We start from the raw sequence: 14,487 nt of genomic DNA, 5'->3' as shown, positions 1-14,487 counted from the left end.
AATGTATCTAGGGCCATTAGAGCCCACTATATAATGAACCCTAATTCCACATGGAAGGGGGTGGGAAAATTCATTGTAAGCTGAAGCTATTAAGCAATATACAGTTTTTACTCCATTGTTGATCTGTGTTTATCCTTCTATAAGTCCATTCTAAGTTCTCATTTAAACATCACCTTGTTTACCTTTGAGTTTTCCGATCTAATTTCGTTGATGAGATTTCACTGTCAACACCTATGCATTAGGTAAAGACATGAGTATCTCGAGTAATCATCAATGAAAGTGACAAGATACTCATAACCACCCCTCACTTAAACATTTAGTGGTCCACAGACATTTGAATGAACCAACCCTAGTGGTTCTATGACCCTTTCTTCTTTTGTAGAGAATGGACGCTTCATCATTTTACCCTCGAGATAAGATTCTCAGACAGGTAGGTCACCCATTGTGGGTTCCCTCAAAGGCCCAGCCTTTGTTAGTCTTTTGATCCTATCATAGTTAATATGACCAAGTTGGAGATGCCAAAGATATGTCTTGTTATCGTTATCGATCTTTCATCGTTTGGCGATCCTAGATCTAGCTACCTTAAATAACTCGTTATTAAAAGTGGAGGGTTCAATAGGTCGTAAAAGGTATAGCCCATTTTCCATACTTCTAACACACAATTCACATCCATTAAATGAAATTGATATATTAAAATTTGTGAAAGTTATAGCAAAATGTTGTTGATGTAATAAAGAAACTGAAATTAAATTATGACTAAAGTTTGGAATAAAATAAACATTATTTACAACTAAATATTTATTTCCAAAATTTAGATGAGCTTGTCATCTTGCTTCAATGTTCATGAACGCTCCATTTCTGACTCTAAGCTTCAGCTCGCCTTCCTTTACTAGTGTCCAATTGCTAAGTACTTGCAAAGAAGTGCATACATGGTTAGTTGATCCAGAATCTATAATTCCATACAGAATTGCCATCTTCCAAAACACATGCATCAAAGATAAAAGATTGACAATTACCTTGGGTTCCTCTAGCCTTGAGAGTTGGGCAATCCTTTTTCCAATGCCCAGTCTCCTTGCAGTGGAAACATGCACCTTTGACTTTCTTAGCAGCAGGTTTTGCCCCAGCAGGTTTTGCAGCACCTCTAGGTGGTTTTGCAGTAACTCTGGCCTTGCCTTTCTTGTTCTTTCTCTTATTCCTCTTGTTGTTCTTTGAGGATGAAGCTAGGTTAGCTTCTCTAAGAGCGACCTCAGTAGCAGCAGCAGGCTTCTTGTCACGCCCCTTACTTTGCCCACCATTGATACCTTCAAACATTTGAAGCTCGTTCATGAGTTAAGTCATTTCGTACTTCAATTTGTTTAGTAAGTAGTTTGTGGTGAATGGAAGAAAACTGGGAGCAAGACTATTCAGAATAAGCCCCACTTGAGTTTCCTCATCTATGGTGGCTCTGTGCAATTATGCCTCTTGAAAGTAGTTTGTCATCTTGATGAAGTGATCACGAACATGCATTCCAGACGCCATCATGGCATTAGCATACTTCTTTGTTGCCTCGAAACGAGCTTGTCCAGATTTGTGTCCAAACATTTCTTGAAGCTGCTCCATGATTTCATAGGCAGTTTCGACATCCTCCAGCTTCGTCCTTGGTGTGTCCGACATGCTTGCTAGCATGTACGCCTTGGCTTTGTTGTTGGTGATGAGTCAACACTCGTACTTCTCCCTTGATTATTTTGAAGATAAATCACCAGGGACGTCAGGGCAAACTTCAATCATAACAAACTTGGAGTTGTTACCGATCAACACAATGTTGATGTTTGACTTCCATTTGGGAAAATTCTCTCCAGTGAGAAGTTCCTTAGAGAGAAGGGAGATAATGAGATTCGACATATCAATGAGTAGAAATCAATGCGTTGTTTAACAAACCTTTAATCACATAAACATTCAGAAATAACCCAAACATATAAAATATGCATAGATATGTAAAATACTGAAAAACACATATCTACTATTTCTAAGGTATTTTAACTAGCCATGAATACATGAAATCCAATTATTTTGAACTTTATAAGCTAGACTCACGATTTTGATTATTATAGGCTTATTTCTTATAGTCAATGTAGGGATGAGTCTATAAGGGTTTGATCTATAACTATCTATCCTAAGAAATTTAACATTGTTAAAATTCCAGTGAACACTATCCGTAGGGAGACGTAATCAAAGCACTATAAGGCCCCACTAAACTCTAACATTGTTAAATTAACGGTGGAAATTGAATTTCAAAAATTAAAGCTGATTATTTTAATTTAGTATTTGCCTTGTGAAATTTATGAAATAAGTTTTTTATATTATTTAAAATAATTAATAAATCTTAGTATAAATTTCTTTTAATTCTAAAATACCCATTTAAATCCACTTTAAATATTTAGAATTATTGTGTTACTAATCAATTAATTTAGGTTCAACTAGAATTAACCTAATACAATCAAGTCCAACTTAGGTAAATGAGTCTTAACAATTTGAGCTTGCATGGAGGAGGGTTGGGTCTAGTATGTCGTTCCCACTACAAGGCCCCCTAACTTCCATACATAACGCAAAAGACAGAAATTTAAACATTCGTTTTATTGATCAGTATTCAATTGATTAAGTCCAATCTAGTAATGCAAAGCAAATGAGTTTTCATAAGTGGAACCACCTACAAGAGATGAATTTAAACTTTACATGTTCAATTGGGCCCAAATAAAACCTATCAAGATTATGACCCATTTTATTTGACATATTTCCCATTATCTAAAATAATGGATCATCAATATAAGTCCATCATCTAAACACAAATTTGCAAAAATAACAATTATAATGATACATCACATGTTAATTAATTGGATGGTTCTAGCATACAATCTAAATGTCGTGTTACTAATTTGTGCATGTACACATTTATTACCAAAATAAATTAATAGCTAAAAAAATAATTAATCAATCAATTTCATGAAATCAATCAATTAATTAATCACAATCAATTTTAATTCAATCAATCTTCAAAATATTAATCAAATTAAAATTAATTCAATTGTTCTTATTTGAAAAATTATATATCTCTTTATTCTCTTTTTAGAAAAAAAAAATACCAAAAAGATATTTACTTGCACAAAAATATATCATTTATTAAGGAATTAAGGATACAAATCCAAAATAAATTATTATTTTTAATTATCTCACATATAAAAATTATTTGTTACCAAATATATAATATATATGTATATACTAGTTACCCAAAAAAAAGTATAAACATGCAACCAGCACATTCTTGTTTTTTTAATATGTTATATATAAATTTAATATGTATATATAAATCTTTCAAAAAAATAAAATAATTCATGTATACTAACTTTTTTTATACGTAATATATATTATATATAACTTAAAACATATATACATATATATTTATAGGCAAAATAAAATTACCAAAAAAAATGTTGTACAATTTTCAAACTTTGATTTCATGTACATAATTTATGAGTTTTGTACAACAAAATAAAGCACACATAAACAATCATAAGCATACAAAAAATATGAACAATATTCTTTTAGCATCACACATACATAAAACTTAAACATGCAAATAATTATGCTACCATCCAATTAAGTTATCTAACATGTAATTTTAAACATATAAACTAGCAACTTGGCTCTGATATGATGGACCCAAAATGAATATGTTTTAAATATGCAAATCGCAAGCGCACGAATCATATATATATATAATATAGAGTTCGTGCAAACAAGGATATCGAACCCAAAATAGTTATCTAAAATAAAAATGAAAACTATTTTAAACCAATATTAATAAACTCTAACCTAGCTCCAAAGATTGATGATGGGATATTGTGACAAGAAAATCAAATAAAGGCAATAATAAAGAAATTAAAGGCAATATATATATAACTAAATTAATAATTGTAAACAAGATGGTAGAAGAAAGATTGTTAAGATAATAGAATCTACAAAATATAAGTTCAATAATATTTATAAGTACATTGATTCCCAAGTTTTAGTAATAGTAAAAATTAATCAAACCATCACTTATTCTATTTAAGCACAAGTTATTTTATAAATATATGATTTATCTTAACTTTTTAAGATATAATTTTAAAGTATTTAGTGTGAATCAATCTAAAGAAACAATAAATAAATCAATGAATATTCTTTATAAGGCAAAACATAATATTTTTGTTCTAAGCATTTGATGTGCACAATTTAATGGCATATCTTAATCAAAGAATATTATGATTTTGCACTAATGAATAACAAAGTGTAAATATATGCTAACAATAAAAAAATACATGATATTTAAGATGAAAGAAAATATTTGAAGAAGAAAAATTCATAAACTTTATTGCATAAATGAGAAATCAACATACAAAATAAATATTATCTAGATACATATTGTTTCATCATCATCTTAATAATCTTAAAAAGATTAGAAACTCATAACTACAATAGAAATTACAAAATAAAGAGAATACATACTTGAAAAAAGCTCTTGAAAAACACTAAAATTGAGGAGAGAAATGGTAGAAAAGATGATGGTAACCAAAAATTAAGCACCTAAAATGCTCTTGAAACTACCTATTTATATCCAAAATAAAGTATTTAAAATAATCAATTTAAATTAATTAAATTTATTAAATTAATTCTTAAATGAAGAGTAATATGGCATGTACAGGTAAATTTTATAGTGTAATGATGAATTTTGTGGTAAAATAGGTAAGAAAGTTGGGGGAAAATGTGGCAATTTTGGATAGAGGGGGACAAGGGGACAAGGAAACCATGTTGGGCTCAGGGAGAAGGGGAAGGTGGCTAGTTGGCTGCTGGTGATAGGCAGACCTGGGAATGGAGGCGGGCCCATGGTGTGGCTGGAAGAAGAGCTGGGCCGAGAGGTGGCAGGCGGCCCACAGAGTGGCTGGGCCCGTTGGGTTAGGGCAGTTGGTGGGCCTGGCAGGGAAGGAAGGTGGCTGCTTTTAGCTGGGCCGAATAAGGCATGGGCCTGGTGCCATTTTTGCTTATTTCCTCTTAAAAAATACCATAATTCTCCTTTCATCACAACTTTATATTCTTTTCTTTATTTTTCTACTTCAAGCACCACAAATGCAATAATTTTCCTAAAAAATAAATTAAATCATAATCAAATAATTTCAATTATAAAATGAGTCATAATAATTCTTTGAAAATATTAATAAAACTTAATTTACTTAAACATTTAAGCTCAAAAGTGCATCTTTTTACTTCTAACTTAACAATACTAATTTCAAATAATTAAACTACAACATATTATAATAAAATATCTATAAAAGCACATAAATATCTAAAAAATTACAATAAGACTAATAAATTCAAAATTACTTAAAAACTCAAAGACTAAGCAACAATTAGCATAAAAAATGTGGTAAAATAATTCTATTTTTTAGAGTTATCATGATACCAATTGTAGGATCTAATTTATATAAGTCTATATGCATGCTCCCTATTGCACAAAATAAAATACAATAGAAAAACATAAATACATGCATAGAAGTAATTTTCATACAGAGATTCATAAATACAACAATAAAACAATTAGAGTACTTACAAAATGTGCGTAGCGGAACAATGACTACACCATTTGGATTCCCTAACATTTTGTCCTTGTTGAATGATAGGAATTGCAAGGAATCCATACCGCTTTGAAACAAGACAACAGTCTTCCAAGTCTTTCCCTAAAACAATCTAGTGTTTGTGTGGGCAAGCCTCAACACATGAGAATAAATTTCCTAGAGAGAAAACTAAGAGAGAGTGGTGTCTAGGTATAGAATATTAGTAGTGAATTTTTACATTGTCAAATTCATCTTACCTAATGTATTCTATAAAACTAGTATATATAGGCAATTAGATAGGACATAAGATAGGTTTTAGTTGCCAATTTTATTTTAATTATAATTAATTAAATACATGTCAAAATAAACCAATTATAATTTTGATCTTTATTTAATTTATTTTATTAATATTAATACAAATTTATCAATATTAACATAATTATCCCAATTGGCTATAATACTCTCTTTTTGAGACTTTGCAATAAAAACCTCAAATTTTCTTCTATTTCTTTTCTCACAAAATATCAATAAATAATTTAACATTATTTATTTTCATTGACCTAGTCAATATGATATTTTTATAATTAATTATTCAAGACTACTAGGTTCATTTTCATAAGAGATGACACGGGGACTATGGATCTATGAACTCAAGATCCAATAAGTTACTGTGAGTTTATTTATAACAAATAAAATCACTACCTTATTAATTCCTCGTGACTCCACTATAAACTCATAATTGCACTCTTGAATTCATAGAACGCTTTATATCAAATGTAAATATGTTATCCATTGTTATAACCATAACCATCATTCAATCTTCTATAGATAATCTACTAATGAGACAGGTGCAAATTACCATTTTACCCCTCGTTGGTATTTTATCCTTAACTCCCACTAAGTTCCTTGTAAATGATATTTCTGTAAATTTAATTACAGAAATGAGTACTCTGTCATTTAACACTTGAACCAAGTTATAAGGAAGTCATTGTTTCACTTCTTAAACAAAAGCTATAGATTTCATATCTATGATAAATACTTCCAATCAATTATACTACCAAATCTCCAATATGTAAGTATGAGCTAGTTCGTAGGGTAAGCTGATAATGAACAAATCAAAAGACTTGAATAATACAATTCACAGAATATTAATCACTCAAAATTAAGATTGAATTGACTTATGATCAACGTTGTGATATGATTAGATTAGATAATAACAATACTTACTTATCTTGTCAATAATCAATATCAGTCCAGTCCAATGTATAAGTAGATCTTATCGTAGATTACTCAATCAGTAAAAATCCAGTGTACTGATTTAATCTTAGGACAAAATGTTTTTGAACATATTATTAAAATTGTAATCCACTGTGACCGAGTCACTATAATTGTAACTATACATATGTTCAAGATTTTATAAACATTTGTATTAATAATAATTAATCATGTAATAAACATATGTAAACAACGCAATTTGATTGAACAAAATGATATCTACTACTTTATTGATAATGAATGAATTACATAAGAAATGTAGTTTTATAAGGGCATAAAACCCAACACTTAGGACATTATGGGGCATGTTTAAAGTGTATTTGGAGCCTAGTGAAGTTCATAGAAAAGTTATGTTGGGTTGTGGTTTAAGGGAGACTAAACCTACACCTTATTGTTGTGACTAGGGTTTTCGAAGAGCTTATGAGAGGATTGCACTCGAGGTCATCATGATTCTTGCAGCAGACCCGAGGTAAGAAAACTGGCACATGTACCTTGTGTTGGGCATTGACCTTGTTATCTGAACATAGTTATAACTGTGTTGTGTACATGGTTAAGTTGTTGGTATCTTTCCTATTATTATTATTGCATCTGATTGCTTTGTGATTATATGTGTTTGATCGGCATAGGCCGTATTCAGCAATACATGCAAAATGTAGGCTGTGATGGTGCAGGACTACTGTGGAGTGTTGTACACACTCGTTCGGCATATGGCTGTATGCTTAGTGCCAGGAGAAGCACTTCGCACGACACTGGTCGTGTACTCTATTTATGAACTAAAATGAGTTGTTTATTACTTGTGAAAGCATGTTGCTAGCTATTCATGTTTAATTGGTTAATAATAATGTCATGATGGTTTTATTTGCGGGGCTTGGCTCACGGGTGCTCTATGGTGCATGTAAGGGTAAAAGGAACGTCGACCAACCATGAGTTAGAGGGCGTTAGGGCGGCGCCTACATGTTCGACCTGCTTGGCCACCACGATCAAGTTGTTTTGAGGGACATAGGATATGAGTTCAATTTTTTTGCTTAGGTCGACTATTTTGTAAACTTTGTTTATAATCACGTTGTAATTAACTCTTTTGGTATCCATTGTAAATATTTATAGTTTTAATTGAAAAGTTTATATCTTTTGGCCGAAATTTTATTACCTAAGCTTTTAACCAATCTTAATTACACTTTCGGGTCCAAATGACTCTCATATCGAGTTAAGCATTATCTTAAATACACAGAGTAACGGTTCTGGATTAGTAGGGCATTATCGACAGCTTTATGACATCTACTCTCACATGGATCGTGGAGTTGACTTCGTACAAGCGACAAAATGGCTGTCTCACAACGTCGCATGACATGGGAAAACATGCAACAATCATCCTGACAGTGTCAGAGATGTTTTCCCGAACAACAATGTGGGCTAACATTCCCTTCTTTGTGCCCACCAAGATACGCTGAAGCCCACCAACTCATTTAAACAAAGAATGTACATTTATCTTGTAACGCCCTGGATAGCCAAGATCGTTACACTGTGTATTTATAAAGGTGCAAGACTTGCTAATCAAGTCATTTAGCTAGAAACGTGTTACTGAAACTACAGTTGAACTAGGGTTAAAAGATTTTGGTCTCAAACGTTTATTTCTTATAAACAAACATTTTCTTTACATGGGATCCCAGAAGTAGTAAAGTTAAAAGACAGTATACAAAATTTCAGGATCAAAATACAGTTACTAGCCACTCTAAGGCAAAACAGACAATTAGGCTTTTCTCGTCCCGTACCACTCCTCGGTCGTGGCGGCCGATCGACTGACTATGTACATTCAGCCCCAAAGCTCTCCATCTCAAGACTGGTCCACTTTGCCTTTGCCTTTACTTGCACCATGTAGCACCCGTGAGCCAAGGCCCAGCAAGAAAACACAATAACAGAGCATAACTATCTAACAAAACAACCAGATAACTCATACAGTATACTGATATACTCAACAACCCAAGTATTCACAATAATCAAGTATTCAGCATACCAAGCACATCATTTTATTCTAATAACCATTTCACATAAGATAACCAGGGTTAACGCCCTTAGGCCGCACCCTCTATTTATCCCACTGACTCCGGCCAGCTCTGTAATGCCCCAAATTTCCTAATAAGGTCTATGACCTTGATTAGGAGGCCGGGAGGGCCATAATTGCTTTATTGTATTATTTAATGATAATATGCATGTTTAGGTGTATTAAATATGCATGTGAACCCATTTGTGATGAATTGGGTGATTTTCATATTTTGGCCATCTCGGGCATTTTTGGCATATATGTGAAATGGACGTGGTGCTTTGTTATTATTTGGTTATGCCAGGGTTACCCAGCACAAGACGATCCTAGGAGGTAAGCTAGTGGGAAAGTCACAACGGGATTTAAGCTTGACTTGGAGTAAGTCAAGGGGTATTTAGAGCATTACCGGGTTATTGGGTAATGGGAATTAATAGTTGGTGATAAATTGGGAGTTAGTAAGATCAGGGGGAAATTCTGGAGGTTTTGACTATTTTGTCCCCGGGGGTGTTTTCGGGACCCCGAGCATTAGGATAAGGGTTGAGGCTACTTAAGCTTGAAGTAACATTTTAAAAGAATAAAAATAACGTTCTGTACGTTCTCTCTCCCTCTAAGTTCCACTTTCGTCTCCCGATCGCATTTTCGAAGGAAACTTGAGTTCTAGGACTCGGATTCAAGCGAGGATCGAGACATAGCGACCCTAGGAAAGATTAGAAGCTTATTAGCCGGAGGATTTAGTTGGAAACAACTCAATTGGAGGTAATTCAAGTTTTAAGTTCTAAGTTTTTAAAGTTTTTAAGCTTGAATTGGATTTTGTGTTTTGATGTGTTTTTGGGTGATTTGAGACTTGGGTTTTATGGGTTTTGGATCATGAGGATGTTTGGGAACTTTGATTTTTGAGTTTGGAGATGTTTGGATATGTTTATGAAAGGATTTTAGATGAAGAAATGGAGGATTTTTGGGCTGGGTTCGAGGTTGAGCCGCGGCTCTGTTCTTGGGCGCTGCGGCTCAAGCTTGAAGAAGTTGCTGATTTGGTGCTGATGGGCTATTTGAGCTGCGGCTCTATGGGGTAGCGCTGAGGCTCTAATTGATGTCAGAGAGGATTTTTGGGCCTGACTTGAGTGGGGCTGCGGCTCTAAGGGTTGGGGCCGCGGCTCAAAAGAGGAAAAGTGACCAAAATGGGTTTTTAGTCATGGGAACTCAAACCTTAGGCCTCGGGATCATTCCTACTACCCGGATTGGTGGCGTTTGATGTCTCGGAGGCTAGGTCTTGGTTCCGGGATTGGTTTTAGAACTTGAACTCATTGGATCACCATTTGTAGTTGTGACTAGGTTATCACTAGAGGCTTGGAATCAGGATCGTGCTTGTTGCTCGTTTGTTGGTAACCCGTGCTTGGACCAAAGGTAAGAAAACTGCACCCTGTGTATATGTATGACATGCATGGCTATTCTTGATGCATGTTGGTTAATTATTAAGTGTGACATGCATGGCTATTCTTGATGCATGTTGGTTAGTTGTTAAGTATGACATGCATGGCTATTCTTGATGCATGTTGGTTGATTATTAAACGTGACATGCATGGCTATTATTGGTGCATGTTGGATTGTTGATTATTATGCATATGATGCATGGGAAACATGTGATTAGGACATGCTTTGTATACTGAGTATGTTTTCGTTCAGAGCTTGAGCCTCTGTGTTGTGCATGGTCCTAATTGTACTAGTACCTGTTAAGTAAGCATGCTGAATGCCTTGTTTATGGATATTGGACATGTGATATACGTTTGGTGGCATGGCTTACCTGTGTATGGCGCTGACTTATTAGTTAGAATCGACAATGGTGTCAGATCCGTCTGTGAAGCTGTGACTTATTAGTTAAGTTCACCAAGGGTTGAGCACTGGTCGTGTTACCGACCCAAGGGTCAGAGGTGGCAGTGCGTTGTGAACGCCGTGCCAAATAAATATTAGATCCAATCGAGGTCGGCATTGAATGACTCATATGGGGTATTAATGCTGGACCGATTGGAAGGTCAATGAGAACTATAAGCGCTTGCCTGGTCTATGACCAGATGTTTATGGCCAAGGTACATGACCCCGGTGATTGTTTGTCACATGGCCAGGGGACGCTGTCCATTGCACGACTCTAGGGTCGGGAGGAAGGTTATGTTGGTGACCATTCACCATGCACCTGTCCTAATCAAACATATAAAAGGATCACTTGTTAGTTAAGCCCTGGTGACCTTATCGTCACATGGCTAGAAGGAGCGATGCTCATTATTGTGACTTTTGGCTATTGTCACCTATTCGATTGGACTGATAGTCCTGAATGGTTATTATTATCGTTGTTGAGACTATGTCACACTTTATTGGTTTTCTTGCTGGGCTTTGGCTCACGGGTGCTACGTGGTGCAGGTAAGGGCAAGAGGAAGCTGGATCATCCTTGAGTTGGAGAGCTTAGGTGATGATGTGTACATATGCAGCTGCTCGTCTGCCACGGCCGAGGTTTAAAGTGGAACTAGGGTTGAACCCTGTTTTGCCGCTTAGAACGGCTTGTTGTAAATATTTTCTGTAATAAACTCTGAAACTTTATTTTCGGGATCCCAGTGTATATATTAAACGTTCTAGTGAAACATTACATCTTAACCAAAATGTTTAAACCCTAAACCGCTAATCATACTTAGTTACACATTTTGGCCAAATGACTCGATTAGCGAGTTTAGCATTGTTTACAAGGCACACCGTAACGGTCCCTGGAGTTTGGGGCGTTACAAGCTCAGTGATTATTAAGCTGTCCTCAGCTACTAGTGGCAGAGCCGCGCCCTGTGCGCAAGTATTATTTACAACACTCTTAGGCCGTTTATCACGTGTCCCATGGCATAATACCATCTATGACATCATACAAATATAGGGAACTCTTAGTCCCATCACAAACACATAACCGGGTGCAATTTTCTTACCCTTAGATTCCGATAGCTTTGTTCAGTTCAACCCTCAAGCACGATCTCGTCCGAGCCCTAGCGTACACCTAGTCACGGTCACAAGTTAGAACCAACTCCAAACTTCAATTCCAAAACCTAGCCTCGGGACCAATCCCGAGCCCTCGGGAAGCCCTAATTCCACCAAACGGGGTGGTGGAACCAAACCCCGAGCCCCCGGCCAAAAACCCTAAGAAATAACCCAAAAATCCCCTTCTGGGAATATGGTAGCACCACAACGCTACAAACAGAGCCATCAGGCTCCCAGACACCCAAGCCTAGCACTGTAGCGCCCTAAGGCTAGCGCTACAACGCTAGTCACAGCCAGGCAATACCCAGACTTCTCCTCTTCGAATTTCCTCGAGCCAAACCTTTCTAAAACTCAACCAAACTTCAAAACAAGCCTCCCAACATCTCCAACTCATCCCAAACAACCTAACCACAAATAATTCAATCACATGCACCCCAAAACACAAAATTCACCATGGCTGAACTTAGAGTTCAAAAACTCAACATAAATCAACTGAAATCACAGAACTTAAATCTAGGATTTCTTACCTTTGATGGATGAGCTCAACCTAGGTTATCTTCCACAATTGCTTAGCCTTCACCTCCTTAAACCCTTAGGTTTAATTCCCTAGAATTCCCACAGAAACTCAGCTTAGAAAACCAATTCAACACCAAAACTAAGAACTGAATAACAACCTCAAAACCTTACCTCAAATGATGAGTAACCTCTGCCAATTCCCCAAGCCAAATCAAGGATCCTAGTGTTGAGTCCTAGCCTAAGCCTTCTCTAAATTTTAGCTCCAAATTTCCAGAGAATTGGTGAAGAAATGCCCAACCCGTGCAAGAGAAAAGACTCCTGCTTTTTCCCTTCTTTCCTTTTCCTTCTTTTCTTTCTTTCCTTTTTTTCAGACTTCCAACACTTTCTACACATCCCACTAAGGCATAAAGCTTAATAATACTTATCCCCACCTTTAACTCAAATGACTAATTTGCCTTCCCATTTAAAACTAAGCTTTTAAACCTCATAAGGACATTTTAGTCATTACACCCAATTCCCGCTAATTCCTCGAATGTCTCTATTATTTAACTCTTACTTTCCGACACCTAACTAATCACCAGTTATATTCCTTAATATCAACATAGACTCCAATATATTTCCTAAATTCCCAGAAATTCCCCCAGGCTCGCCCCGAGCCAGGTATAAATTCTCGCCGTGACTTTTTCGCTAAATCGCTAACTAGGATCGCCTCGAGTCACAGATTACAAATATATCCACATAATAATGTGGTCTCAACAATTTATCACAGATATATACAGTTATGCCCTTAACGGGCCAAAATTACGAATATGTCATTCTAACCTAATCAGGGTCTACATGCATACTATTACACATAGTCATGCATCACAGATATCCAAATGATCACATAACATACTTTTAATCATTTAAATCATATATAATCCAGTTGTGCCCTCCGGCACACTAATAAATGCCTTTAAGCCTTATTAGTGAATTTGGGTCGTTACATATATTGTAATAACTCATCCATTAAAGGAGAATTATTGTAATCAGCTCCAATTAATTAGCTTAATTGCTCCAACAACCTATAAATAAGGCTAGGGCAAACATTGTAAGAGATCCCAATTTCTACTTTCAGAGTGAGCTTATACACTGCCTGAAAACCAAGAGAACTCTTTGGAAGTTTTTAGCATCCTAATATAAGTTACTCGTAGATTTGGGTTGATTCATCAAAATCTGTGTTCCAATCTTCTTTTCTTTAAGCTTTAGTTTAATTAATTATTAACAAAAAAGTTAGTGAACACACACCATTAGGTAATGCTCACAAAACATGACTAATTCTAGTAAATTAAACATACTACTAAGCTGAACAAAAGCACTAAACACGCTGCTCATGTTTCGTTTAGTTATCAGAATATAGTGATGAAGGAGGTAGCTTTATTAGTGCACAACGCATGTCCTATTGTGTGACCATAAAATAATATTATTGACCTATTATATAATATTATTCATATGCAGCACATGTGACTACTCTTTTTATTCTTATGATTTTTTAGTTTAGTTTTTGGTAATTTTTTCCATATTACTTTTAGTGATTTTTTTGAGTTTATAAGTATATGTTTAGTTTTTCTTAAGTATATTTTAGTTAGTTGATTTCTGTTTATTTTTAGTTTATTTTCGGTATTTATTGGAAATATTGTTATTTTAATTTGGGTATACATATATTAAAAAAATCTTTATAATTTTTTGATAATTTTTCAAGTTTATTTTGAGTTTATATTTAATTGTTCTCTATAATTTTATAATTAAAATATTTTGAAAAATTGTATTTTGGAAGACTTAATATGGTATTTTTGAAGAAAAAAATTATTGGGAACCCCAAAAAAGTTTTTTTTTAAAATTTTTTTAGGCAAAATAGCATTTGGAGTCCCCTAACTTTATTAGTTCTATCACTTAGGTTCCCAATATTTTTTTGTAGCAATTAGATTCTAACTTTTATTTTTTTTGGCTCACATAGGTCTCTAATTTTATATTTTATTAAATAGACCCTAA

This window comes from Humulus lupulus, chromosome 1 (genome assembly GCF_963169125.1).
Source record: "Humulus lupulus chromosome 1, drHumLupu1.1, whole genome shotgun sequence".
NCBI lineage: Eukaryota > Viridiplantae > Streptophyta > Magnoliopsida > Rosales > Cannabaceae > Humulus > Humulus lupulus.
This window is presented reverse-complemented; position numbering follows the sequence as displayed.